Genomic DNA, 25,275 nt, shown 5'->3' on the forward strand with positions numbered 1-25,275 from the left:
CACTTTTCTCATCTGAAGAGCAGACTAGTAGCTCATCTACGTATTGTAATATTTTCCCATTAGGTCCTAGGTCCAGATCTAGGAGATCCTGGCTAAGGGCCTGTCCAAACAGGTGGGAGCTATCTCTGAACCCTTGGGGTAATACTGCCCAAGTAATCTGTTGGTGTTTTTCTCCTGGGGTCTCCCACTCAAAGGCAAAAAGATATTGGGATTCTTTAGCCAGTGGTATGCAAAAAAAATGCATCTTTGAGATCCAAGACTGTAAACCACTTGGCACTGGGTGGGATTTCTCCCAAGATTACATAGGGATTGGGTACTGTGGGATGGAGGGAGACTACAGCTTCATTTATGATCCGGAGATCTTGAACCATTTGCCAGGTTCCATCTTTTTTCTTTACTGAGAGGATTGGGGTGTTATATGGTGAGCTGGTGGGGACCAATAGCCCACAAGCAAGGAATTTATTTATTAAAGGTTGTAGTCCCTCCCGAGCCTCTCTTTTGAGAGGATATTGTTTCTGGTTAGGAAACCAAGTGGGATCTCGGAGGACAATGATAACCGGTTCAGCTTGGTGGGCTCATCTAGGAATCCCCTGGTCCCACACCTGGAGGTTAATTTTGTCTTCCCATAGGTTTTTGGTCCCTCTCTACTGAAGGTATAATGGGTTCTTCAGTAGTAACCAGGAGCTGTAGAGCTCCAGGGGCTGAAAAACTTCCCATCACAAGGGTGGTCCCCAGTTTAGTGAGTATATCTCTTCCCAATAAGAGGGTAGGACACTCAGGGACCACCAGAAACTGGTGGGAAAATATTTGTCCATCCCAGCAACAAAGAGCTCGGGTGAATCTTTTAGTAGTTGCTTTTCCTGTAGCACCCAAAATGGTACAGGTTTGGGAGCAGAAGGCTCCGGAGTAGGAGATCAAGACAGAGTAGGTAGCCCCGTGTCAACCAAGAAATTCTCGGACTTACCTGCCACATCCAGTTACACCCTTGGCTCCAGCCCCGTGATGGTTATCTGTGACAAGCAGGCTGGCTGGAGTGGGCCGCTTCAGTCCTCTTGAACCATCGTGAGGGTAGGCTCGACGCTTGACCTTGAGGCTCTTGGGTCCCGAGGGCAGAGTGCCGCCCAATGTCCCAGTTGATGGCATTTGTGGCAAGCCGTTCTAGGAGACTTGTCACGGTTGGGACACTCTTTGGCCCCATGCCCCACCTGTCTACAGATAAGGCATTGTCTCGTGCCTTGTCCTTCAAGGACTCCGGGTTTGCCATAGGGCTTCTCCGGAGGGCAGCCAGCATCTGGGCATGCCTTGTCTCTTTCTTTCTCTCCCTCTCCTGGACCTTGGCCTCCTTCTCCTGTTCTCTGTTATAAAAGGTATTGGTGGCTGTCTGGACCATCTCATCTAAAGAGGCAGCAGGGTCCTGCTGTTGTAGCTGTTGTAGTTTAATTCTAATATCTGATGCACATTAGGACAAGAGTTTGTCCTTTAAAATCACCCGTCCCTCCTAAGAGTCTAAGTCCAGGTTGGTAAACTTTTGGAGTGCCTCTTTTAGCCTCTCCAGAAAGGCAGTGGGGTTCTCATTGGGCTCCTGAGTTACTGCTGAGACCCGGGCACAGCTAATTGCTTTTTGTTGGGCTGCTTTCAGTCCTGCCTTCACACAGATTAGAAAATGATCCCTTTCCCAGATGTGCTCAGGGTCATTATAATTCCAATTAGGATCGGAGGAGGGGACTGCAGTTTCCCCTACTGGGTATCTATCACTGGACATGTGAAGCCCTGTTGCATACCTCTGGGCTTCCTTTAAGACCCTAGTATGTTCAGAGTCAGATAAAGTTTGACTAAATATGACCATGATGTCTTTCCACATCAAGTCAAAGTCCAAGGTAGTATGTTGGAATCTATCTATATATTTGCCTGGGTCATCTGTATAGCTTCCCAGGTCTTGTTTACTCTGTCTTAGTTCTAAGAGGGAGAAGGGCTTATGGACCCGGGTTGGTCCGAATTCTCCTCCAGTTTCAACTAAAGGACATACTCGAGCTGGCTTTTGTGGAGGAGGTGCTTCCGGATATGGGGGCACGTTTGGATACAAGGAAGGACAACAGGCAACTCGGGAGCTGTGGGAGGTGAGCCTTCACAGGAGGGTTTCTTCTCCTGGTTGCCTGTGCCTAACACCATTTGCCTATGGGGCTCACTTTTAGGGTGTACAACAATCCCATACTTAAGACAGAGTTCCTCCATATCTCTTAGTCGGAAGAAAATTTGGACATTGGGGATCTCTGTCCATTTCCCTTGTCTTTTGCAGAATAATTCTAATTGCAGGATGGTATTGTAATTTAAAGTCCCATCCTCAGGCCAGTGTTCCTCGTCCCCCGGTGGATACTGTGGCCATACAGTGGCACAAAAGAATTTCAAGTGACTTCTCCTTACAGCTAGAGGGTTGAACAGCTTCCAGTTATCAAGGATGCATCTCAGGGGCCTCTGCCAGGAAGTGGATTGGTTATTTCCCATCTGAAAGACAGTCATGACAGAGAAAAGAAAAAGACCTCTTTCGATTTTCATGGGTGGACTTCCTTAGGGGTGAGTCTTTCTGAAGCTTATCCTACCCAGAACTGTTGCAACCTGAGAGCCAGGCGTCCCCGGGTCAGGGTGCAGATCCCCAGGCAGGGCTGAGGCATGACAACCTCCTAGAGATAGAATCCCTGGACAGGTTGAGGCGTGACGGCCTCCCAAGAATTGGGTCCCTGGGCAGGTCAAGGTGTGACGACCTCCTGGGACCCCTGGGACTAGTGGATCCCCGAGCAGGTTGAGGTGTGACAACCTTTCAAGGCCCAGATCCCTAGGCAGGTCAAGGCGTGATGACCTCCTGGGACCCCCAGACTGGAGTTGGGCGTCCCTAAGATCTCCAGTGTGACCAGTACTGGGTAGTATTAGGGGGTTGGATATTACACACTATTTCCCTCCCAACGCCAGCTATTTTCTGGTTGTCTTTCCAGAAGATTGTAGAGGCAACCTTGTGGGTCTGCATGGGGCTCAGGAAAAGAGCATGAAACAGGAGGGAAGGGGGCAGAGCACAACCTTTGAAAGAAAGACATAGCACAAGGGTATAATGTAAACCAATTAAAATCAATTGGGTCCAAGATGACAAGTCAAATTCAAGTAAACCTTAGTCCCCAATCTATAAGACACACCCAGAGGTGGCAGGACAGCTCCAAGGCACAAGGTCAGAAGAGGGAGGAGTGGGTGGTTCCCCAGTGGCTGGGACGATCCTCTCGTTCTTTAGCATATGAATTCACCCCGCTCGCAAAACCTAGCCAGGCCGCTTTCCATGGCCAGTACCCTGTAGAGTGGGCGCTTCTCTCTGAATCTTAACAAGTCTGCCTCTTATCTATCACTTTGACTCTCAATGAATTTTTGCAATGAGACCTCAGAGCCTGAGCTTTATTAGGTTCTGAAGCCGGGCATCCTGGGTTTTAGTTGGGCTCAAGTCCCAGGACAGAGAGCTGAAGCAGTGGGAAAAACGTGCCAAGGAATCCCCTTCATAGCCTGCCAGAAATTTTGCTAAATCTCTGACTGGTGCTCACAGTTTCATTGGTCTGATCCTTGGCACAGAGAAGAGAAAGGACAGAAGAACCCCCACCGGCTTGTGTAACAGCTCCTGGGGCTCAGCAGATAGCGCCTTTGGGACGTGCTGAGGAGTAGTCTCTCCAGAGTCCCTCGGTTGTGCCTACTGCCGCCCGCCTGTTTGCGGGAGGTTCGAGGAAACAAGAAATGAGAGATTGTAAAGGAATTAAGATTTCATTAGGCATGTCCCTCCAGCCACAGGAGTGAGGACCTACCTTAACCGGAAGTCTTCTGGAATCTGAGACTGAGCCGAGTAAGCTTTCTGCTGAGCTCATTTGTCCCTATCCCGGTTTCCAGCACGATGGGCCTTCCCCTGCGCTGGGTTTTCTCCGCGTTCCCCTTCTACTGCGGGAGCTTCGCTGAGTTGGGCTCCTGCTGTGCTTGGCCTCTTCCGAGCAGAGGTTGTTTCAGCCAGGTTAAACCCGAGTCGCAGCACCATAGATATTACGCGAGTGTATGTTCCTCGGTTTTTGTCTTGTCACAACAAAGATTTGGAATGACGGACATTAAACCCCCTCGGCGTGTCACAGCTCTCGGGTCTTGGATAGACTGTGTTATAGCTCTCAGGTTGCGAAAGGACTGTGTTATAGCTCTTAGGCAAATCAATGCTACAGCTCAGTGTTACAGCTCTATTTTATTTAGAAGATAGCAGGGAAATCCATCTTCGAGGCGTGAGGGCACATCGATCCAAAGACGCGAAGAGAAGAGCACCCCTGTGCGGGAGAGAAGAGAGAGAGCTAGCTTTGGCTCCTCTTTTTATATGTTCATCTCTCCCTGGGCCTGTCCTATGTAAACTGGGCCAGCCAGGAGTGTTTGTTTTACCTGAGGTCCTCACTCCGGTCCTCGGATCTTCTTTTGTTCTATTTTCCTGGGCTTTTCCCTTCCTTGTCTTTTAGCCACTGCCATTTTGGACTCCTTTTCCCTATTCTACTTAAACTCACTCAGAAGGACAATGCAGAGAGTGGAGTGCAGTTTATTACACAGGCGGGCCCAAGGCAGAGTCTCCTCTTAGCCAAGGACCCGGACCAGTTTTTGTGAAAACCTTATATACCCTAAGTGTACGTTCCCAAACCCACCTCCCCAAATTCCCTGAAACTAGTCTGAACAAAGGAAAAGAAAGATACAATCAAAGTTAACCCGGATTCATATGCCTTAAGCCTAGGTAGTTAACAGTGGACAATTATCAATAGGCCTGTGGTCATACCCCAATAAGCATAATAAATGTTACACAGATAATTAGAGTATTCTTTTAGGCTATGGAGAGTCTAGATGTTATCTAGGTATGGGACTCTTCCATGGTCGGGTCGGGGGGTGGGGGTGCTGGTTTCCCAGATGGTATGTCATTTCCATAGATACAGGGCATACAGCTCAAAGTCCACGGTCCAGCCCAAGATGGAGTCCTGCTTTCAAGATGGACCCTGTTCTGTCTGTTTCCTCCTTCATTATCAGTTAGAGATGCACATTGGAGACATATTTAGGGGTGAAAATTGCATGACAGATTTGCTGGAAAAAACACAATACACAAGTGAGGGGCTAGATAAACAAGCTTGCCAAAATGTTTGTTAATTGTTGAAGCTGGAAGATTAACCTGCATTTCTTTGCAGATCTGTGATTTTACAATGTTTCTGTAAGAGCGAGAATCAAACCTTGGCCATAGTTAGTCAGGAGTTTAGTCAGGAGTTTACTCAGTCGTGTCCACCTTTTTGCAGTCCCATTGACTGTAGCCCTCCAGGCTCCTCTGTCCATGGAATTTTCCAGGCAAGAATGCTGGAGTGAGTTGTGGTTTCCTTTTCCAAGGGGTTTTCCCAACCCAGGAATCGAATCCATCTCTTGCTTCTCCTGCATTGGCAGGCGATTCTTTACTATGTGCATCACCAGGGAATCCCAACCTTATCCATAAATATAGTCAATTATATCCCTTCTTGAAAAGGTAATATCCAATCTTTCATGTCTGTGTCTCCTTAATAAAGCACTAAATCCTTCTGTACTCTGAGATTAATTTCTGGTTCTCTGATTGGCTCCATTGAACGAAGTTTGCATCAATACTGCACTCTTTTAATGATTACAGATTTTAATTAAGGTTAATCTGATGGAAATGATAGCCACGTTTTCAACCGCCATTTGCTATCTTATTTCATCTCCATGAACCATCTCTGGTCCTACCTCTTGGCTTGCCTCTCAGCCTCCTGCTGCGTCTTATCAGGTTCGGTTTGACAGAGGGTTGGTGAGTGCAGTCAGTCATCTCCTGGGCTTTCTCGGCCTTTGGGTGGTGCTAACTTTGCTTCCTGGCAGTAAGATTGGCTGAATGTGCTTTTCTTCAGTCCACTCATAAGTGAACAAGGAGCCTGGCGGACGAGATCTATGCTGGTACTACCATCAACCCTTGGAACACTAGCCCCCTCAGGGTGTGTTTCTACCCATCGCCTGGCATCCTGTAGACCTGAGATGGCCTCCAATGAAACCTGCATGCATCCCCAGAGTGCCTTCAAAGGAAGAAGAGTCTCTGCTTCCCACCCTCTGATCTCTGCCGCTGTGAGGTTATGAACCACATCTGTGAAGAATTTAAATCCCCCAAACTGAGAACACTTTCTGCTCTGCTGCAGAGCTTTGTTCAAGGAGATCAGGGTCCCCGACAGTCAGAGAATCTCGGGGCACCATCGCACGCCTTCCTCCTGGTGGTTTCCAGCAGTTGCCATGTGCAGTAGGATTGCATCAGTTTTCTTTTGTTTTGTAAAAAATTATCACCCACTAAGACTTTCCCCAGTGGCTCAACAGTAAAGAAAGTACCCACAATGGAGAAGACATGGGTTCGATCCCCAGATCCGGAAGAGTGCCTGAAGGAGGAAATGACAACCCACTCCAGTATTCTTGCCTGGGAAATCCCATGGACAGAGGAGCCTGGTGGGCCAGAGGCCATGTAGTTGCAAAGAGTCAGACGTGAATGAACAACAAATCACCCACAAAGCAGTTTGCAACCACAGCACTGAAGAGCTCGCAGTTCGATGGGATGTACATCCAGCTGGGTTCTCTGAGCAGTGCATTGCAAGGTTGAGAGAAGAGTCCACCGGGGCCACATGTTGCAAGAATTCATTCTTTATGGCTTTAAGACCAATGTCCCCATTCCCTGACTGACTGTCAGGGAGAAGAGGTTCCCCCACCCCTTACCACCCAACTCCTCCCTCCGTCTTCAAGACTGGCACATGGGTCCCTCCCACACTTTGCATCTCTGGCTTCCCCTTCTGCAATCAGCTGGAGAAAACTTCTCCTAAGAGGCTCTTGCCACAAGGTCAGGCCCACCCAGGTCCTCTCCTTCTTTTACAGCCAACTGTACCTTTCGATATAACTTGAACTTGGGGATGACATCTAAGCACGGTACCAACCCCAGCAACTGCAGGCAGGATGTGTACACTGCACATGGTGATGGAAATTTGGGGGAGCATTCTAGAACGCTGCCTACAATAGGAATGGAGAAGAAAACGTGAGGAGAGGATATTAGCTGCCTCAGTAAGCCGTTATTATTAGTTTTGCTATTTTTATTACATCTGCATAACGAGTTAGTGGAAAGCCATATCAAGGGTATGGATGCAAATTGTGCAAGAAATACTTCAAAAACTTTTTTATTTCTAGATGACTGCAGATTCACATGCAGTTACAAGGAATACTATGGGGAGACACCACCCCTCCCCCACACCGGTGAAGTCTTGCAAAGCTGTGGTCAACATCACAATGGAAGACTGACGCTAGTTCAGGCAAAATCTAGAACATTATTGTGCCTACAAGGGTGCCCTTCTGTAGCCATTCCGACTTTCCTCCCCGATCCCCATTCTGGAACCTCTGAAACCACACATGTGTTCCCATATCTATAATGCGGTCCTTTCAAGATACTATGTGAACAGAATCATATAGAGTGTTAACTTCTGTGATTGGCTTTCTTCACTTAGTGTAATTCCCTGGAGATTCGTCCACAATTTGTTCATGTTTATTGCTGAGAGGTATGCAATGAATATTTATTTTTGTAAGTCAAATTTTTTTCACTCAGATGCCACTACGAGCTGTCTGGGAGTAAACATCACATCGTTCATTCAGTCTCAGTGAAACCCTCGTCTCCTTCAAACTCTTGACCAGGGAATTTAATAATGCTTTTTAATCTCCTTCTTCATGATGGACGTTTTTGGAGAACAAATACCAAAAACCTTGCTCTTTCTGTTTTGCAACCTGCCGCATATTTAACTGCAGCAGGAGCTCAGAGTCAACATAGATGAAGGTGAGGAGAAAAGGCAAATATAAGCCAAGAAATAGACCCTCAAGTAAGACCTTGCGCAGCTGCCCTGGGGGTTCTGCGAAATGTCGGTTCAAAGGAGAAGCCCCACAACGTTCACAGGAGCTGTGCTGGTGTCATCGGTCCCAGGCTCTGGGTACCGCCCATGCTGGGTGTTACGGAGGGTGAGCAAGTATAACTGTGTGTGTTACAAGGATGCGTGTGAGCACCACTGTAGCTCCCACGGCACCACCACAGAGCATCTTGTTGAAACTCACAACCACCTTCTGAGAAAGAGTATGAGATAGTTCTTTCTCATTGTAAAGATGATAGCAATTCGATTCACTGATTTTCCTTGCAAGTTTGTGGGAGAGAAGACACAGAATAATAATAGAAATAATACAGATAAATGTTCTTATACGTGGCTCAGTGTTTATTGTTGCATTGTAACTATTTACCTGCCAAAAGTGTACTGTCCACCATATTCAGAGAGCTAATAATCATCTTTTCTATGGGAAATTAGAGAACAATTACAAGAGGTGGTATTTGGGATGGAAAAGAAACAAATGGAGTTCTTTGAAATAAAAAAGGAGACAGCTGTAAGAAAAACAACGAATTAAATACAATCACTGAAGTTTACCCCATGAGTGCATGAACTCTCTCTGTTTTTTCACTGCAATATGGTTAGTGTCTATCATAGTGTATTCCGAGGTATATAGGGGTGTGTGTGTGTGTGTGTGTGTGTGTGTATAATATATATATTACGAGATATATAGAGGTGTGTGTGCGTGCATAGTGAATTGTAAAAGAAATAAAAATTTTTGAGAAAAATTTATTATAGCTACATATAAAGGACCTAATTAAAATGCCAGATGAGCGCATACAATTCTCTCAATAAGATACACAGGTTTTTAACATCCACGGATGTTCCACCACTATGGTGCAGAATTTTATTCTGTTCTTTTTCTAATTAATAATTTTTAAATGAATAAAAGCCAACCTAGGAAGTATATTAAACTCTTGACATCAGTGACTGTAGTACACTCAGGAAGGGCTTATTCTTTTACATGTTCGTCAATTCTTTGGACACAAAGTCCAGTGGATATTTAATTATTAATCGGTTTGAAATTCCACCCTCCGATTTGGATTGTGTCTCCCTCTGAAAGCTTATCGAGTGATGCTCTCACCCATCTGGCGCGTCAGGCCGCTCACAATGGGTATTGATCACCATTGACACGGCCAGTGCAGAGAGCCAGACTCTCGTGGGCTGTTTGCTGGGGGCTTATAGCAATGACCTTCAGGTAAACTTGGGAGACTGACAGTTTACTTACAGTTGCTATTCTCCAGAGGAATTCAAAACACACCTCTGTCAGTTCCCATGGAAACAGTCGTGTGATTTTCTTTCTCTGAATATCCTCCTGTCTGATTCCCTTGCTGTCACACTCTGCAGGTGAAATCTCAAGAAAACTCTCTGTTTTCATAACTGTGTAACATACACCTTTTTAAGAAGGCACGAAGCCTCTCCGGAGAAGTTCGGGAAACCTTGGCCATCTCCCTACTCTGATCTAAAAATCACGTTTTACTTTATCACCCACACTTAGGTGATCCCATGTGGGCACACGGCACATTTACGAGAGGCAGAAGCTGGAGAATGGGTTTCCCAGGTGGCCCTAGTGGTAAAGCACCACCTGCCAACGCAGGAGATGCGGGTTCAACCCTGGGCCCAGAAGATCCCCAGAGAAGGGCATGGATGGCAGACAACAGCCGTGTTCTTGCCTGGAGAATCCCATGGACAGAGAGCTCAGTGGGCTACAGTCCACGGGGTCACAAAGAGTGGGACACCACTGGAGCGACTTAGCACAGGCACAAGGAAAGTGGAGAAAACACTGCCGCCAAGACAATTAAAACACAGGTGACTTGAGACGGATTTTTCTCCTCAAGAATCCCGCCAATGACAGAAAGGATCTCTCCATCACTGGCTGCAAGCTACAGACCTATTTTGAATGATTGCAGCTCTCGCCCATATGAGATAAACACAAAGTAAATAAGCGTATCTCATTCTTATTCACTGTACTGGTTGGATATAATGTTTCTCAGCCCAATTATAATATATTCCTGAGAATGTCTGAACTCTCTCAAAGAAAGCAACCCCCCAGGCCGACGGGGTTGATTGTTCATTTACGTGCTGCGCATTTATGAAATGGTGCCAGGAGTTTAATACACTGCAAGCCACTGAGACAGAAGCTTCAGACTGGCGAGGCCCTTCCCTATGGAGAGCTTAAGAACCCCTTAGGGGAATGCAGAATGACAGTAAACAAATCAACAGTAAATAGTAGCGTAAGTTAACATGGGAGCGCCCTCAGGTGCTGTGGAGAAGGTGAACAGTGTGACCGGCAGTGGGAAGTTATTTTACATTGTGTGGTTAGCACCCTCCCTCTGACCAAAAAAAAAAAGATGGCATGAAAGCCTTGACGTTGAAGCAGGAAGGAGGCACAGAGCCCTGGGGAGACCAGCATCACCGCCTGGACCAGGCAGGAGCTGAGTCCTTTCGGAACAGCAGGAGCTGGGCCGCTGAGTCCGTGAGAAGCGGGAGGCGGTCCACAATGACGTCAGCTAGGAGGAGGGGCCACATCGCGGGGACTCTGAAATGTGGAATTGTTTGCAGTTTGTTCTAAGAGGGATGAAAAGTGCTGAAATCTCTGGCAATGCCCCAGTGGACAAAGGGAGAGTTTTTCTATAAAAAAAGTTCTGGTTGCTGAGTGGAGGCGAGACTGCACGAACAAGGTCGGAGATCACTGGGTCACTGTGGTTTGGACCTGGGGAGCAGGGTCTGAACAAGGATGGAAGGAGCAGGAGATGGAGGCACCTGGGTGGCTTTGATGCATCTGAGGGTGAAGGTCCTAGAAATTGTTGGTAGATTAGATGGAGTGGGGTGAAAAAAGAGAACACATTGGCTCCTGGTTCCTCCAGGAGGGTGGGGCGGTGGCAACAGCATATGTCAGGATCTGGATAATTTCCGTTTAGGGACCTGTGTCCTGAACAACCGCAGTGCCCGGACCCTCGCCTCCATCCAGGAGGGGAGAGACGCCATGGACAACAGACGCTGTGGACTGATTCCTCTTCAAACCTTGCCCCTGCACTTCAGGGGGTGAGGACCAGACCTTCAGTGTGACATGGTATTTGTCAGAATAGAGCACATTCTCCCCAAGCTGTTAGGTGGATATTAAACACATCTGAATAATCTAAAATAAATACACACATTAAGTCACAGCAAAAGCCTCTCAACTTGTTAGAGAAGATAATTGAAAATGAATATTCCTTGTAAAGAACACACCCATGAAGAGCGTTACACTGGCTGGTTTTGGAGCAAAAGTTAATGGAAGCATTTCTTTTATATGTGAGTTTCCAGGAGCACTTGGACAGTGCTTGAAAGTCTGACTATGATCATTTTTCCAATGACAGGTGCAAAGCATATTATTAATCTGGGCGATGTCTCCACTTTCTTTCTGTTCATAGCCTGTAGGAATATATTTCAGGATTTTAGACAGTTCGGTGTCAATAATTTTCACAGATTAAATTATATTCTGATCAGTGAGGAGAGATGAGCCACCCAGCAGGAACACCCATCAGGTAGGGTAGGAGGGAAGCAAAGACAGATGTTCCTGAGCATCCTGCCTTCCTCGGCCGAACCACAGGACCCACGGGGTCCGTGTGTCTGGCTGGCTTCTCTTTTCACTGTGATTCTCTGCCTGGCAAAGCTGCCACTGGCCACGGCCACTCCAGTGGGCCTCAGCAGGATCCTGACAACTGGAAGATGTTCTAGTGGTCCCCTCCCTTCTGCTCAAAGGGCTGCTTCTCTGGTCCTTAAACCTGCCTTAGCCTCCGCAGCGGCCGGTCCACGGAGGGGACATAACAGAACCAGAGTCCAGGGAACCTGTGTCTCCATCTCCAGCTTACCAGCATCCCAGCATCACCCCTGGAACATGCAAGCAGACAATTCACAGAGGACTGTCTAATGGGCAGTAAGCACAAGGAAGGATGCTGGAAATCAGCCCTAACCAGATTCACAGTACGCCTCAGCGACAGCCCTGGTTTGACAAGGATGGCACATCTGTAAAAGTTCAATAGTATGCAGCCTTGGCGAGAGTGTGTGTCAGGCAATCATTCATTGCAACACCCGTTGATAGGATGTCAGCATAATAATGAAAATACCTGGAGAACAATTAGATAGCATGCGTGTCAGGCCAGACAGGCTCTGTGCTGTTAAAACAATTTCCTGGTTCTTAATGGCTAAACACAACGCAATTCTGATTTCTAGTTCATATCCATCCAGTACCATTGGTGGGAAGAGGAGGAAGAGGGGCCATTCTCCTCCACCCAGACACTCCAGGGTCTTTCCCTTAGTGACCCCACCTCCACTGGGTCACCTCAAGTCCTCCCGCGGTCCTTTGCATCCAGTAGGTCAAGAAACAGAGAATGCACAGAGGTGTGGGGAGGTTCCAGCAGCCTCGCAGCCAGACTTTCCTAGTCCAGAGCTGAGTGACGTGGTCTTGTCCACCAGCTCTGGGGATGTGCTAAGGGGTCAGCTCTGTGCTCTGTGTCAGGGGCAGGAGGCCCTGACCGAGCAGAGCAGCTCCTTGTCCAGAGCCCAAAGTCTATAAACAAAGAAGATGCCTCAGGAGTGATGGAGCCGCGTCTCTCACCCTCACAGGGGACCCCGAGGCTTAGTCCTTACACTTTCTTCCCTTCTGTTGTTCTGAGTGCTTTGCGTGCCGACTGTATGTCCACACCGAGGCTTCAGTCCACACAGATGCAGACACTGCCTTGTCTGTGTCTGTAATAAAATGAATCTATAGATGGGCAGTTAATGGGACATCCTCAAAGTGTCCCCAAGACTTCACAGCCTGTAAGTCAGGGGGGCAGGTGATGGCCTAGGGCAGACATGTGCTGTTTATAGGAAAAAGATGTGCTCCAAATGACCCATCTTATCCAACAAGATTTCTTTTATAAACAAGTTCTTTTCCTTCATGTTTATTTTATTTCAGCAAATAAAACATTTGTCACTTTAATCATTCAGTTGACCAGCCTCTGCTCTGCTCGTTTTTTTTCCATTGTGATGCAAATTACACAGGCAAAAGTAATGGGCACTTTTTAATTAATAAAGTATTGAAGAATATCATGATACTTATGATTAAATTTATGATAGCTGACACAGCAAATATGGATCCATTATACAAATCAAGTCTTTAAAAGTTAATGGATTTTCCTAGGCTATTTATGCTTTTACATTATATTACCTTAAACAATAAGAATATTAGAAAAAAAAACAGCAAAGGAAACCCTTCAAATAACATACAAATAAACACTTAAAAAATAAAAATGTTTATAATAAAGTATTATATGCTTGTTCCTTGTCTCTTCTCTTAAAGATGGACTAATCTAAGTGGTTATAAATACCATTTAAGTCACTTCTCGTGGCACTGATTGGAGGAGGTTATTTATAATGCAGCTATTTAAAGGTGGTAATTGAAAAGCAGATTGGGTTTATCATGTTGTCTTCCAGGTAATAGCATTGTCTCAGAGTTTAGGGAATGCTGAAATAGGGTTACTCTTTCTCTTTTCTTTGGGTTTTAATGGAGTCTTGACTTTCTGTTCAAGTATTTCTTCTGAAACTTTGTATGGATGGGGAGTAGGGACAGGAGATAAAGTTTAAAGAATGTGTCTCCAAACGCCCAATTATTGTGTCCGGTGAAATGGATTGATATTCGTGGGGCACATTATTCTTACTTAAACAAGAGGCCATTACAATTTTCTTTAGAACACGATACTGTATGGTCATCTTCCTTTGTCATGAAAACACCCAAATAAACATGAAGGGGATGACTTTTCATTTACTTTCAGGAGAAATGTGCTAAACCCTTTCCTTCACTATTTATTTAATGCACATGCTACACTCTTTGTCACTAAAAAAGAACATTTACTTAATCTTTAAGAACAACTACTGTGATTTATGTGGGAGACAACTTTTAATTCTGTCTTTTCAGCACCTGCAAGATGCTTTTCATGGGTGTGAGGTTTTGATTGTTCCAATCTTTATGCCATAGTTGAAATAGATTTCTGTCTATAGCTGATATTTAGCAGTGATTTGTGGGGGGTAGGGGCTGGAATGCTCCCTGCCTGTTAGCAGCCAGCTATGTCCAGGCACTTTCCCTGCTACTTACTTTGAGTTTTAAAAGATGGCAAGCATGGGGCTTTCCTCGTAACTCAGACAGTAAAGAATCCACCTGCCAATGCGGGAGACTCAGGTTCGATCCCTGGGTCAGGAAGATCCCTGGGTCAGGAAGACCCCCTGAAGGAGGGCATGGCAACCCATTCCAGTATTGTTGCCTGGAGAATCCCACGGACAGAGGAGCCTGGCAGGTTTCAGTCCATAGGGTCTCAGAGTTGGACACGGCTGACTTAGAGTGCACACTCGGACTTTTGTGCAGGTCTCAAGTTTATAAGTTACAGCTACCTGGCCTGAGGGAGATACTGAACCTCACTCTGCATTTTTTCTCATTTTCATAACCAGGATAGTTACTTGAGTTCTGAATGAGCAGCCTTCTCTTTCTCTCACTTGGAAGGTCTTTGTTGATTTCGCAAGACGAAACCTCCCTTTGTTTTCTTAGCCCAGATGAACATGCATTGCTGCATGCTTGCTTCTGGTTAATAGTTTGCTCTGTGATGAATAGATGGCTCCATAGATACATTGACAGATAGTTTGCCATACCTATCAATCTGTATACTTGTGGGTACAATAGAAACCTTGCTGTAAGTTTATAACATGGGCCAAATAAGGTTTTCTTGGGATTTCTCACTGCAGCTAGTTTTGACTTTGCTTTCTTGAAACTCTCCCAGGAAAAATTCTTTTTACAATTGTTCCTTTGTTTGGTTTTTTGAGGGCTTTCATGGTGGGATAATGTTTGGCGATGAGATTTGGGGAGGGTGGAGCTGTGGCTTTCTTTTGTAAAGCGAGAGAAGAGTGATTGTAAAAGCAACAGGGACAGACGTGGGAAAGCAGAGGACACACTCAAGGCATCGCATAGAAAGAGTCACTTCTGCGAAGCGGAGTGCTCACAGTTGGTGCCATATGGCCCCATCCCTGCATGTGCTACATGGCCTTCTCTGCCGCCACCCTGCTGAAGAAGGGGGCTCCAGAAGGACCCCAGGGAGGCAGGGAGAAGCATCAGGAAGCTGCTCTAGAGGAGTAAGGAGCAAGCTGGGGGTGGCTTCATTTGCAGTCAAGGTGATAAAGATCAGTGGAAACCAGGATATATGGTAAAGTCAGAGCTAAAAGAAATTACCTACAGACTGAATGGGAGGTAAGATAAGCAGAGATCAGAAGTTGTTTATGGTCAGAGCAAGAGCATGCACAGCGCTGCCCCTCACTGGACAGGAAAGGGGACGTGTGGACAGGGGAGCTGAGGACATCGATAGTTGTGTTGGCCACGTTGAGACTGAGGACTTTACTTGATGTCCAAGCATTAGGGCCATTGCATATGTTAGCCCAGAACTCGGGAATGGCGACCTTTCCGGATAGAGAATTTCAGAGTCAGTTAATGCACAGGTGATACTTAAAATCAAGTGACTGAAGGACCTGGTCAAGAAAAGAGACAGAAGAGGGGTCCCAAGCCCTCCATCTCCTCAGCAGGGACTGGTCGGAAAGAATAGGACACAGTAAGGGCAGAAGGGCAGGAGGCCCTGGGGCTGACGGGCCGGGGGAGCTGCTCCCTGGGAGCTGAGAGAGCAGGCGGACAGTGATGCTGACGCAAGCTGAAAAGCCGCTGAACAGGAGTAGACGTGGCGTGACGGCACCGCGCCACGTATGCGGTTCCCCTGACAGCGAAGGACCACGTCTGGTTTCCTACCCTTCCAGGCTCGAAGCCTCGCAGAGAGACGGACACACGTGGAATTAAGCCCCACCTTCCTGACCCTGTGGGAGTGGTCAGTGAGGGGAAACTCAGCTCCCATTCTCCGGGGCAGTTAACGGCAACCTGGGTCTGAGCTAGGCTTGGAAAGCCCAATCAAAATCTTATTGGTCTGATTTTCAGAGCAGTGTGTTTATGGAGAAAGAGCAGAGACAGAACACAGACATGGGAGGCGCGGTGCAGAAGACTCGGGGCTGAGCAGTGATGGCGATCAGCGGAAGCGGAACGTGGGGTCGGGCTGCAGGTGGAGCAAGGCCTTCTGCAACGCGGAGCAGACGCCGACGGAAAGAGCACCCCTCCCTGCCATATGACCTGTGGCTCGGTCTCAGCACTGACAGCACCGGAGACACTCACCGAGGATTCCTGCGCACTCACCTCCTCACCCGTCAACGACCCAGAGACCCGCCCAGGCCACTCTGAGCCGGGCTCGGAGGCTGACTGCAGGCGGAGGACAGGCGGGGCGCAAGCACAAGCCCAGCATTGTCTACATGGCAGGAGCACTCTGGGCGAAGTTTTGGGAGGCTCCAGGTGACTTAGGCCTCACACGCTTTTCCTCTTGTTGTTGTTCAGGCACTCAGTCGTGTCCGACTCTTTGTGACCCCATGGACCGCAGCCTGCCAGGCCTCCCTGTCCATCACCAGCTCCCAGAGCTTGCTCAGACTCATGTCCATGGAGTCGGTGATGCCATCCATCCATATGTTCTCTGTCATCCCCTTCTCCTCCTGCCTTCAATGTTTCCCAGCATCAGGGCCTTTTCCAATGAATCAGTTCTTCGCATTAGGTGGCCAAAGTATTGGAGCTTCAGCATCAGTCCTTCCAATGAATATTAAGGACTGATTTCATTTAGGATGGACTGGTTGGATCTCCTTGCAGTCCAACGGACTCTCAAGAGCCTTCTCCAACACCACAATTCAAAAGCATCAATTCTTCGGTGCTTAGCCTTCTATATGGTCGAACTCTCACATCCACACATGACTACTGGAAAAACCATAGCTTTAACTAGATGGACCTTTGTTGGCAAAGTAATGTCTCTGCTTTTTAATATGCTGTCTAGGTTGGTCATAGCTTTTTTTCCAAGGAGAAAAGTCTTTTAATTCCATGGCTAAAGTCACCATCTGTTGTGATTTTGGAGCCCAAGAAAATAAAGTCTGACATCGTTTCCGTTGTTTCCCCATCTATTTGCCATGAAATGATGGCATTTCATCATCATGGGACCGCATACCATGATCTTAGTCTTTTGAAGGTTGAGTTTTAAGCCAGCTTTTTCATGCTCCTCTTTACCTTCATCAAGAGGCTCTTTAGTTCACAATCTCAATGAAAACCAGAACATGTAACATATGATTCTATCATTAGGTCTTAGTTAAATCCAGACATTAAATGGTTTTCATCATTATTCGATGATTGAGCCCATGAGTAAAAATTTGTGCTTACTAAAAAGCTGGAAACAACGAATGTAACAATGAACTTGCCTTTAAAATGAAGCCTCTCAGATTCAGTTTTGAACCATGCATGTTAGGACAGACCCTTACTGTTGTCATGAAATCATGATGCACAGGTGAACTTTCTCAGGCTTCTCAGAGAGAACCAGTTAATTTGTTTTGATCATAACAGGTGTCTCAAAATGAATCCAGGAATAACTTTGGCTTATAGCTATTTCAGAGAAATATAGGGAGAGACACAAGAGGATGAACAAGAGAGAGGGTGACAGGTGTCAGCGGATGCCAAGTGACCCAGGTGAAGCAGTCCCCGTGTAGAGCAGGGTGCTGCCCACCACCGTGCGGACACCAGCTCTCCGTGGAAGGACTGGCTTTCTGCTCCTGGTGGACAGGATGCATGTAGGTGAGTAACTGCAGCTGAAGAGTTTGCTGCTCCAATGTTCCATGCCCGCCAGTGTCCCCACTCCCTAACCTTGCAATTCCTCCCACTGAAGAAAAGCAATGTGCTTCCCCATTTCTTAGCTTTGAGCTTGACCAGTGATCTGCTCTGGTAAATTTCTGGGAAAGACAAGACCCCCAAGCCTGGAGAAGCACGAGCCGTGGACTCTCCTCTCTGACCTTCATCTTCATCTGCAAGAGAGGATGCTGTGCTGGCCTCTGGGGCCCCGGGGACCCTCAATCTGACCCCCAAATGCTTGAGCTGGAGCAAATGTCAGAGTCCAGCCCAGTTCTGAGCCCCATGGGGTGATGGCTGATGAAGCTACTCAGTGTCTAAGGATGCTCATAACATTAATGTCTATTATGTGATGTTTGCAGCTGTGGGTACCAGATACAGTGGCCAAGCATCAGAATATCCTTTTAGACATGAAGACAAAGCCAGCCAGGAGATGCAGTCAAGAATCACATGTTGTATATTTATGTCAATTTAATAATAAAAATTTGTAATTCTTGTAGTTTACGATGATACATCTAAATGCCCAAAGGCTTCAGAAACAATGCATTTTTGCTTTGATGTAAGCTCTGTGGGTGTCAGAGGACATTCATGTTGACACTCATCAATATTTATGGATGTGTAATAGGATTTACATCAGCAGCACAGAAAACCTTCTCGATAAACGCAACTGCCTCACAGTAAAACACAAACATAGGTCAGATCTCATGCAGAAATAGTCGTGAATGTGAACTTGGGCATACCTAGAATGTGTCTCATCTACCATCAGGGGACGGATTTACGTAACTTCATACGACCATCATCACGATTGGTGGGAACAATAGCAATCCCTGTCTTTCCTACTACTCACAGGATTGTTAACCTGAGCTCCAAATTCTCAGAAGCATCTGTGGGTGGGCTTTGTTGTTGTTCAGTCGCTTAGTCATGTCTGACTCATTGCTACCCCAAGGACGGCAGCACACTAGGCTTCCCTGTCCTTTACCATGTTCTCCCAGACTTTGCTCAAATTCATGTCAATTGAGTCAGTGATGCCATCCAACCATCTCATCCTCTGTCGTCCCCTTCTCCTCCTGCCTTCAATCTTTCCCAGCATGAGGGTCTTTTCCAGTGAGTTGGCTCTTTGCATCAGGTGACCAAAGAACTGGAGCTTCAGCATCAGTCTTTCTAATGAGTATTCAGGGTTGATTTCTTTTAGGATTAAGTGGTCTGCTCTCCTAACAGGTTTCAATTATCCTGCTGCTGCTGCTGCTAAGTCAATTCAGTCGTGTCCCACTCTGTGCAACCCCATAGACGGAAGCCCACCAGGCTCCCCTGTCCTTGGGATTCTCCAGGAAAGAACCCTGGAGTGGGTTGCCATTTCCTTCTCCAATGCATGAAAGTGAAAAGTGAAAGGGAAGTCGCTCAGTCGTGTCTGACTCTGCCATGGTTTATGTCAAGCATTCCTTAATAAAGCTGAATTTAAAATAAAATTTTAAAAAATAGCAGCTGTATGAAAAAGAAGAGAGAATGAGAGAGGCATTTGGCCTTGTGACCAGGTTGAGAGTGATGACCAAGCTTCAGGCAGCCTCCCCAGACGCCACGCTAGAGTCAGGGAGCTGGCTCTGACCCACCGTGTGACCTCTCACGGCCTCTGATCAGCCAGAAGGAGGCAGCTCACTTCTTCTGCCAGCCTAGAGGGGCTTCTCTTACCTGACATTATAGCTGCTTTGCTGCTGCTGCTGCTGCTAAGTCACTTCAGTCGTGTCCGACTCTATGCAACCCCATAGACGGCAGCCCACCAGGCTCCCCCATCCCTGGGATTCTCCAGGCAAGAACACTGGAGTGGGTTGCCATTTCCTTCTCCAATGCATGAAAGTGAAAAGTCGAAGTGAAGTCGCTCAGTCGTGTCCGACTCTTCACGACCCCATGGACTGCAGCCTACCAGGCTCCTCCGTCCATGGCATTTTCCAGGCAAGAGTACTGGAGTGGGGTGCCATTGCCTTCTCCGATAGCCGCCTTACAAGACTATATATTATGCTCCTTCAGAAACCAGTCCTATGACTTAGTATCAGTGAGAGGAGAGGGAAGGAAAAATCTTGCAGATGAAGGAGCAAAAATCTGCAGTTATTTCAAAATGAAAATACCTACTCTCCATGCATGGTCAACAGGCAGAAGACTAGAGAATAAGACACATTATAATATCACCTCCTCCCAGCCTCTGTCCTGGGTTTATTCCACTTTGATCCTCCTAATGAAATATGAAAATTCTCTGTTCCACGCAGTCCTCAGTGTGAATGCACAGAGAGAAATAGGAAAAGGAGATGCCCCACCAAGAAGATTACTCTCTCCTCCACCTCTGAGCTGAGCTCCGTGGCACTGGCTCTTTGAGAGATCTAGATAGTACATTTTCTGAAATGATAGATTTGCAGGAATGCACAGCAGAGCCTACAATTAGGAGAATAATCTGAGTCACACCACCCTGTTCTGAGTGCCATCCCCAGTCCTGCAGGAGAAAGAGTAACGCGGGTCTGAGTGGACCATTGTGGAGGGATGCACACCCCAAACTCCGGATGTGTCCACCCATTAGAAGCCCGGCGGCCACTGCTGCTCTGTCTGAGGGGCCAGTGCTTCCTGCAAGTCAAAAAAGTTGCTGGGGATGAAGGGAGGCTCGGCGGTGTGCTTCTGTAGGGTTTTCACGTCTGTGAAGTGCCCCAAGCCCGGGATGGCTCAGAGGCTGATGGAAAGGGAACTGGGGACGTGAACTGTCCCCACCCATGGCTCTGTTTAGACAACCACTCCCTGTTAGTGACCTTGGCAGCGCTCACAAGACGAATGCTTAAAAACAAAACCGTTTTGAATTGGTGCTTTGATAAATGCCAACTCCTCCAAACCTCGATAAAGTGGACTATGTAAATTAAAATAAACGAGAACAGGCTCTGCAAACTACAGTACCGTCACACCCCCAAAGCAGAGTGAGCCTCAAGAGAGGAAGGAAACGGTAGCCCCCAGACCCTGGTCATTGCAGCGCTGCCGGGAGGTGACCCCTGACAGCCGGGGCCGCTTCCCCGCCGCCTGTGCTGGCCTCACTTACGTTCACACACACAGGCCAGTCTGAGGACACCCTGGCTGACGGCTGCTGTCATGTCTGCACCACAACGGAAGAAAGCTCAAGGTTTAGTAGAGGGAACTCATCTGATCCTGAGGACTAGGAATGGCTTGCTCATCAAGTAGATTTTTGGTTCTAAAGTTCTGGGTTCCCGATGTTCATTTATACTAGAAAACATTGAAAATATCCTTTGTAAAAATACTGGAAAGAGAAGATTATTATTAATAGTTCCATGGCTGAATTCACTTCTTTATTACCCTTCTTTATGTGATTTTACATTGGTGAAATCTTATTATATATAGTATATAAATTTTATTGGATGTAACACATATATTATATAAATGTAATATATAAAAAAGTAATCCTTACAAGCATCAGTTTACTGGCTCCATGGTGTCCTCCTGGTGCTCTGTTGGCTGGAAGTAAATATTGTTATCTTCAATTTACTGATGAAGGATCTCAAAGAGGCCACGGAATGGTCAAAGGCCACGTGGCCAGACCGTAACTGGCCAGGACCTGTCTCCATAGCTTGGGCACTTTCCCACCGTGTTCTCTTCCCTGGTTCTGGGGTCCCGACCTTCCATGGATCATGGCAATCACTTAAAGCCCTTCCTTGAGGTTCTCTTCCTCATCCCCTTGTGCTGAGACAGTTTAGGCGTAAATCAATCTGGACTTGGGTCCTCTGTGGAGAGTCCTGTTATTTTTTCAGAGGAAGAAAATCACGAGCTATTCCTAGCAAATTGGCCACAGTCATGTTCTGATAACACACGTACCACTCTCCACGTGGACCGGGGTGATGCTCAGGCAGGAGGAAGCTGGACAAGGAGGTGGGTTAATCTTTGTTTTAAGCAACCAATCAGCGCCTCCCTTTGTGAGCAGGTGTCACACCCCTCACAGGGTACCACTTGCTGATGGACTTTATCCCTTCTGTGCGTGAGGAGCCTGGGGGTTGCTGCTCATGCTGGAGGAATTCCGGGGGGAAAGGACAGGTGGGTGGCATCTGCAGACAGAGCCCAAAGCCTCTACCAGCTTCACCTTGGTCATCATTACGTCATGATTCATCTATCTGCATTTTCCAGACCACACGGATGGATGGCTTTCTGTGAGGAAGAGCTGTGTATGTCACTCTGCCCAGGCCACCTGGCTGGAAGGAGCTCACACATCCCCCCTGTCCCCGGGGCTCGGCTGCACCCACACACATGCACACTCACACAGCCACACCCGAGTGGGTCCACAGCCCTGGGGCAGGACTGGTGGGATCCCCCCCGCCAGACCATCTCTCCTGACCACAGGGTGACGACTTGGACTGACAACAGACTGACAAATTTATACTTTTCTAAAAAAAAATTTTTTTAAGGTTTATTCTTCATGTCCAGGCTGGTTACATGCATTTAATCCTCACAGAAACCCCGCAAGGTTAGTCATTCTTGTCTCCAGTTTCCAGGCAGGACAGCAAGGCCCGGAGGGATCGTGTGCCTTCTCCAAGTTCCAGGGGTGGGGGGACCAGGCAGGAGCGTGTGGGAGTCCATGTTTCCAACAATGGTGTCATTTGCCTCTTGCAGCCAGTTCCTATACAGCTTCTCTTACTAAAGAGGGAAAGAATCAAATATAAGCCAAGCCACAGTCAATATTCCTTATTAAAAAGCAAAACAAAAGCCTCAAATCCCCACTCATTCTCCAGTTGTCACTAAATTGTGTTGCTATAAATCACCAAGAAATACCTCTCGGGTCTAGCCCTCAGGGAAGTATGAAGCGGAGCCTCCTCCCAGCTCCCTCCAGCAGCAGTGTGCCCTCGGATGGTTCCAGGAAGGAGCAGCAGAGGGCAGAGCCAGCCTGGGTATGGACCAGCCTCCTCTGCTGCTGCTGCTGCTAAGTCACTTCAGTCGTGTTGCTGCTTTTGTTTCAACTTTTTATTTTGTATTGAGATAAGTGGATTAACAGTGTTGTAAGTTTCAGGTGAACAGAGAAGGGACTCAGCCATATATATATATACATCTATCCGTTCCCCTCCAAACCCCACTCCCTTCCAGGCTGCACATAACACTGAGCAGAGCTCCCTGTTCTGTACAGTAGGTCCTTATTGGTCATCCATCTTAAATCTAGCAGTGTGTACGTGTCCATCCCAAACTCCCCAACCATCCCTCCTTCCCACTGCCACAACCAAAAGTTTGGTTCTAAGCCTGTGCATATCTTTCTGTTCTGTAAGAAAGTTCATTTGTATCATTTCTTTTTAGATTCCAAATATAAGGGATATCAACCATATTTCTCCTTCTCTGTCTCCTGCAGGTTTCTGTTACAGGAAGTCTGTGATCTCCACACAAGTGATTGGGAAATTCAGTATACTAATTTGCCAAAAAAGTTTCTCTTCATACATGCAGAGATATTGATATTTACACGGATCTATACACATTTATATGCATATATATTGATGTGCATGTCTTTCTGTACAAATGGTCATAGTGGTTTAGCTGCTAAGTTGTGTCCAAGTCTTGAGATCCCATGGTCTGCAGCCCGCCAGGCTCCTCTGTCCATGGGAATTCTCCAGGCAGGAATACTGGAATGAGCTTCCATTTCCTTCTCCAGGGGATCTTCCTGACCCAGGGATCAAACCTGCATCTCTTACACTGCAGGCAGATTCTTTATCACTGAGCCACCAGGGAAGACCTCTGTACAAATAGATATAGACACATATAGATAACTAGAACCATAATGGATGGAATCATCGTTAAATTAGGGGAGTATTTGACGAGTTCTTTTAGACACAGTAATTTAAATCAGTATTTTAAATCAGTTTAGGAAATTCTGAGTTGTGTTGCGTAATTAATTGCTTGACTCATCTTTTCTTAATGTCCCAATGGAGTTCTCATGAACATGCAGACAGCATGTAAAGCTGTAATTCTGCTGGAAATCTAGTGTCAATTCATGGTTGTCCAGACGCAGGGAACAATCCCCCCAAAGCCAAGGTAACGCCCAGGGGCCCCACCGCCAAGACTGAGAGTCCTGGGGACCACCCTCCCCAGATCCATCGCCTCCAGGGTTGAGGCCCAGCTCCCAGCACCGCCCTGACCTGATTCCCCTCTCTCAGAGACTCCCCGTGACACGCTGAGCAGTCAGACCCCGCCCCCCCCACCTTAGAAACAAAGCCCCGGGCTCTGGGCGCTGGGAGCGGCACCCGAGAACCATGGCCGCGCGTCCGCCTTTAACCGTGGTTCCGACGGGGCGGTCGAGGTCTGCGGTCCGCACTGCTGGCTCCTCCAGCTGGGTCAGCCGGCGGGAAAAGACAGGAGCGATCAGAGTCGGGGCAGGAGTTTGACAAAGCAACTCGAGTAGAGACGGACAGAACACAGCTGGAACTATGTTCTAAGAAAAACAAAGTTCTGTTTAATTGGTAAAATTCACTTCAATCAATGTTGCTTGAGGAACTACCCTGGGCCTGGTCCGTCCCAGCTTCTGTGGACCCCGTGTTCCCGCAGGAGCTCAGTTTGTCTCTGACTCCGTCTCTGTCTCTCTCTCTCTGGATCTTTCTCTCCCTCTCGACTCTCTCTCTCCAGCTCTGTCTGTCTCTCACAATCTCTAACTGTATCTCCCTCACTGACTCTCTGTCTCTCTCCCCTTCTCTCTCTCCCCATCTCTCTGTCTCTCTGCCCCCTCTCTCTGTCTCTCTGTCTCTATCCCCCTCTCTCTGTCTCTCCCCCCTCTCTCTGTCTCTCTCCCCCTCTCTCTGTCTCTCTTCCCCTCTCTCTGTCTCTCTCCCCCTCTCTCTGTCTCTCCTCCCCTCTCTCTGTCTCTCTCCCCCTCTCTCTGTCTCTCTCCCCCTCTCTCTGTCTCTCTCCCCCTCTCTGTCTCTCTCCCTCTCTGTCTCTCCCCACTCTGTCTCTCTTCCCCTCTCTCTGTCTCTCTTCCCCTCTCTCTGTCTCTCTTCCCCTCTCTCTGTCTCTCTCCCCCTCTCTCTGTCTCTCTCCCCCTCTCTGTCTCTCTCCGTCTCTGTCTCTCCCCACTCTGTCTCTCTTCCCCTCTCTCTCTCTCTCCCCCTCTCTCTGTCTCTCCCCCTCTCTCTGTCTCTCCCCCTCTCTCTGTCTCTCTCCCCCTCTCTGACTCTCTCCCCGCTTCTCTCCCCCTCTCCATCTGTATCTCTCTGTCTCTCCCCCTCTTTCTGTCTCTCTCCCCCTCTCTGACTCTCTCGCTGCTTCTCTCCCCCTCTCCATCTGTATCTCTCTGTCTCTCTCCCCCTCTCTCTGTCTCTCCCCCCGTCTCTCTCCCCCTCTCTCGCCCCCTCTCCATCTGTATCTCTGTCTCTACCCTGCTCTCTGTCTCTCTCCTTGCCTCTCTCCCCCTCTCCATCTGTATCTCTCTGTCTCTCCCCCATCTCTGTCTCTCTCCCCCCCTCTATCCCCATCTCCATCTGTCTCTCTCTCTCTCTGTCTCTCTCTACCCCCTCTCTGTTTCTCCCCCTCTCTCTGTCT

General features: G+C 47.6%; 1 long non-coding RNA gene across 1 annotated transcript; it reads right to left on the bottom strand.

Annotated features, from left to right (window-relative positions):
- Window positions 1-22,137: 22,137 nt before the first annotated feature.
- LOC147345832 (uncharacterized) lies at window positions 22,138-23,479 on the bottom strand. Its single transcript, XR_015153368.1, has 2 exons — window positions 22,534-23,479; window positions 22,138-22,398 (listed from the first exon to the last, which is right to left on the bottom strand). It is a non-coding gene; the product is annotated as an uncharacterized LOC147345832 (long non-coding RNA).
- Between the last annotated feature and the right edge of the window lie 1,796 nt (window positions 23,480-25,275).

This window comes from Bos grunniens, chromosome 24 (assembly GCF_055505025.1).
Source record: "Bos grunniens cultivar Pamir isolate PY7600 chromosome 24, Bosgru_T2T1.0, whole genome shotgun sequence".
NCBI lineage: Eukaryota > Metazoa > Chordata > Mammalia > Artiodactyla > Bovidae > Bos > Bos grunniens.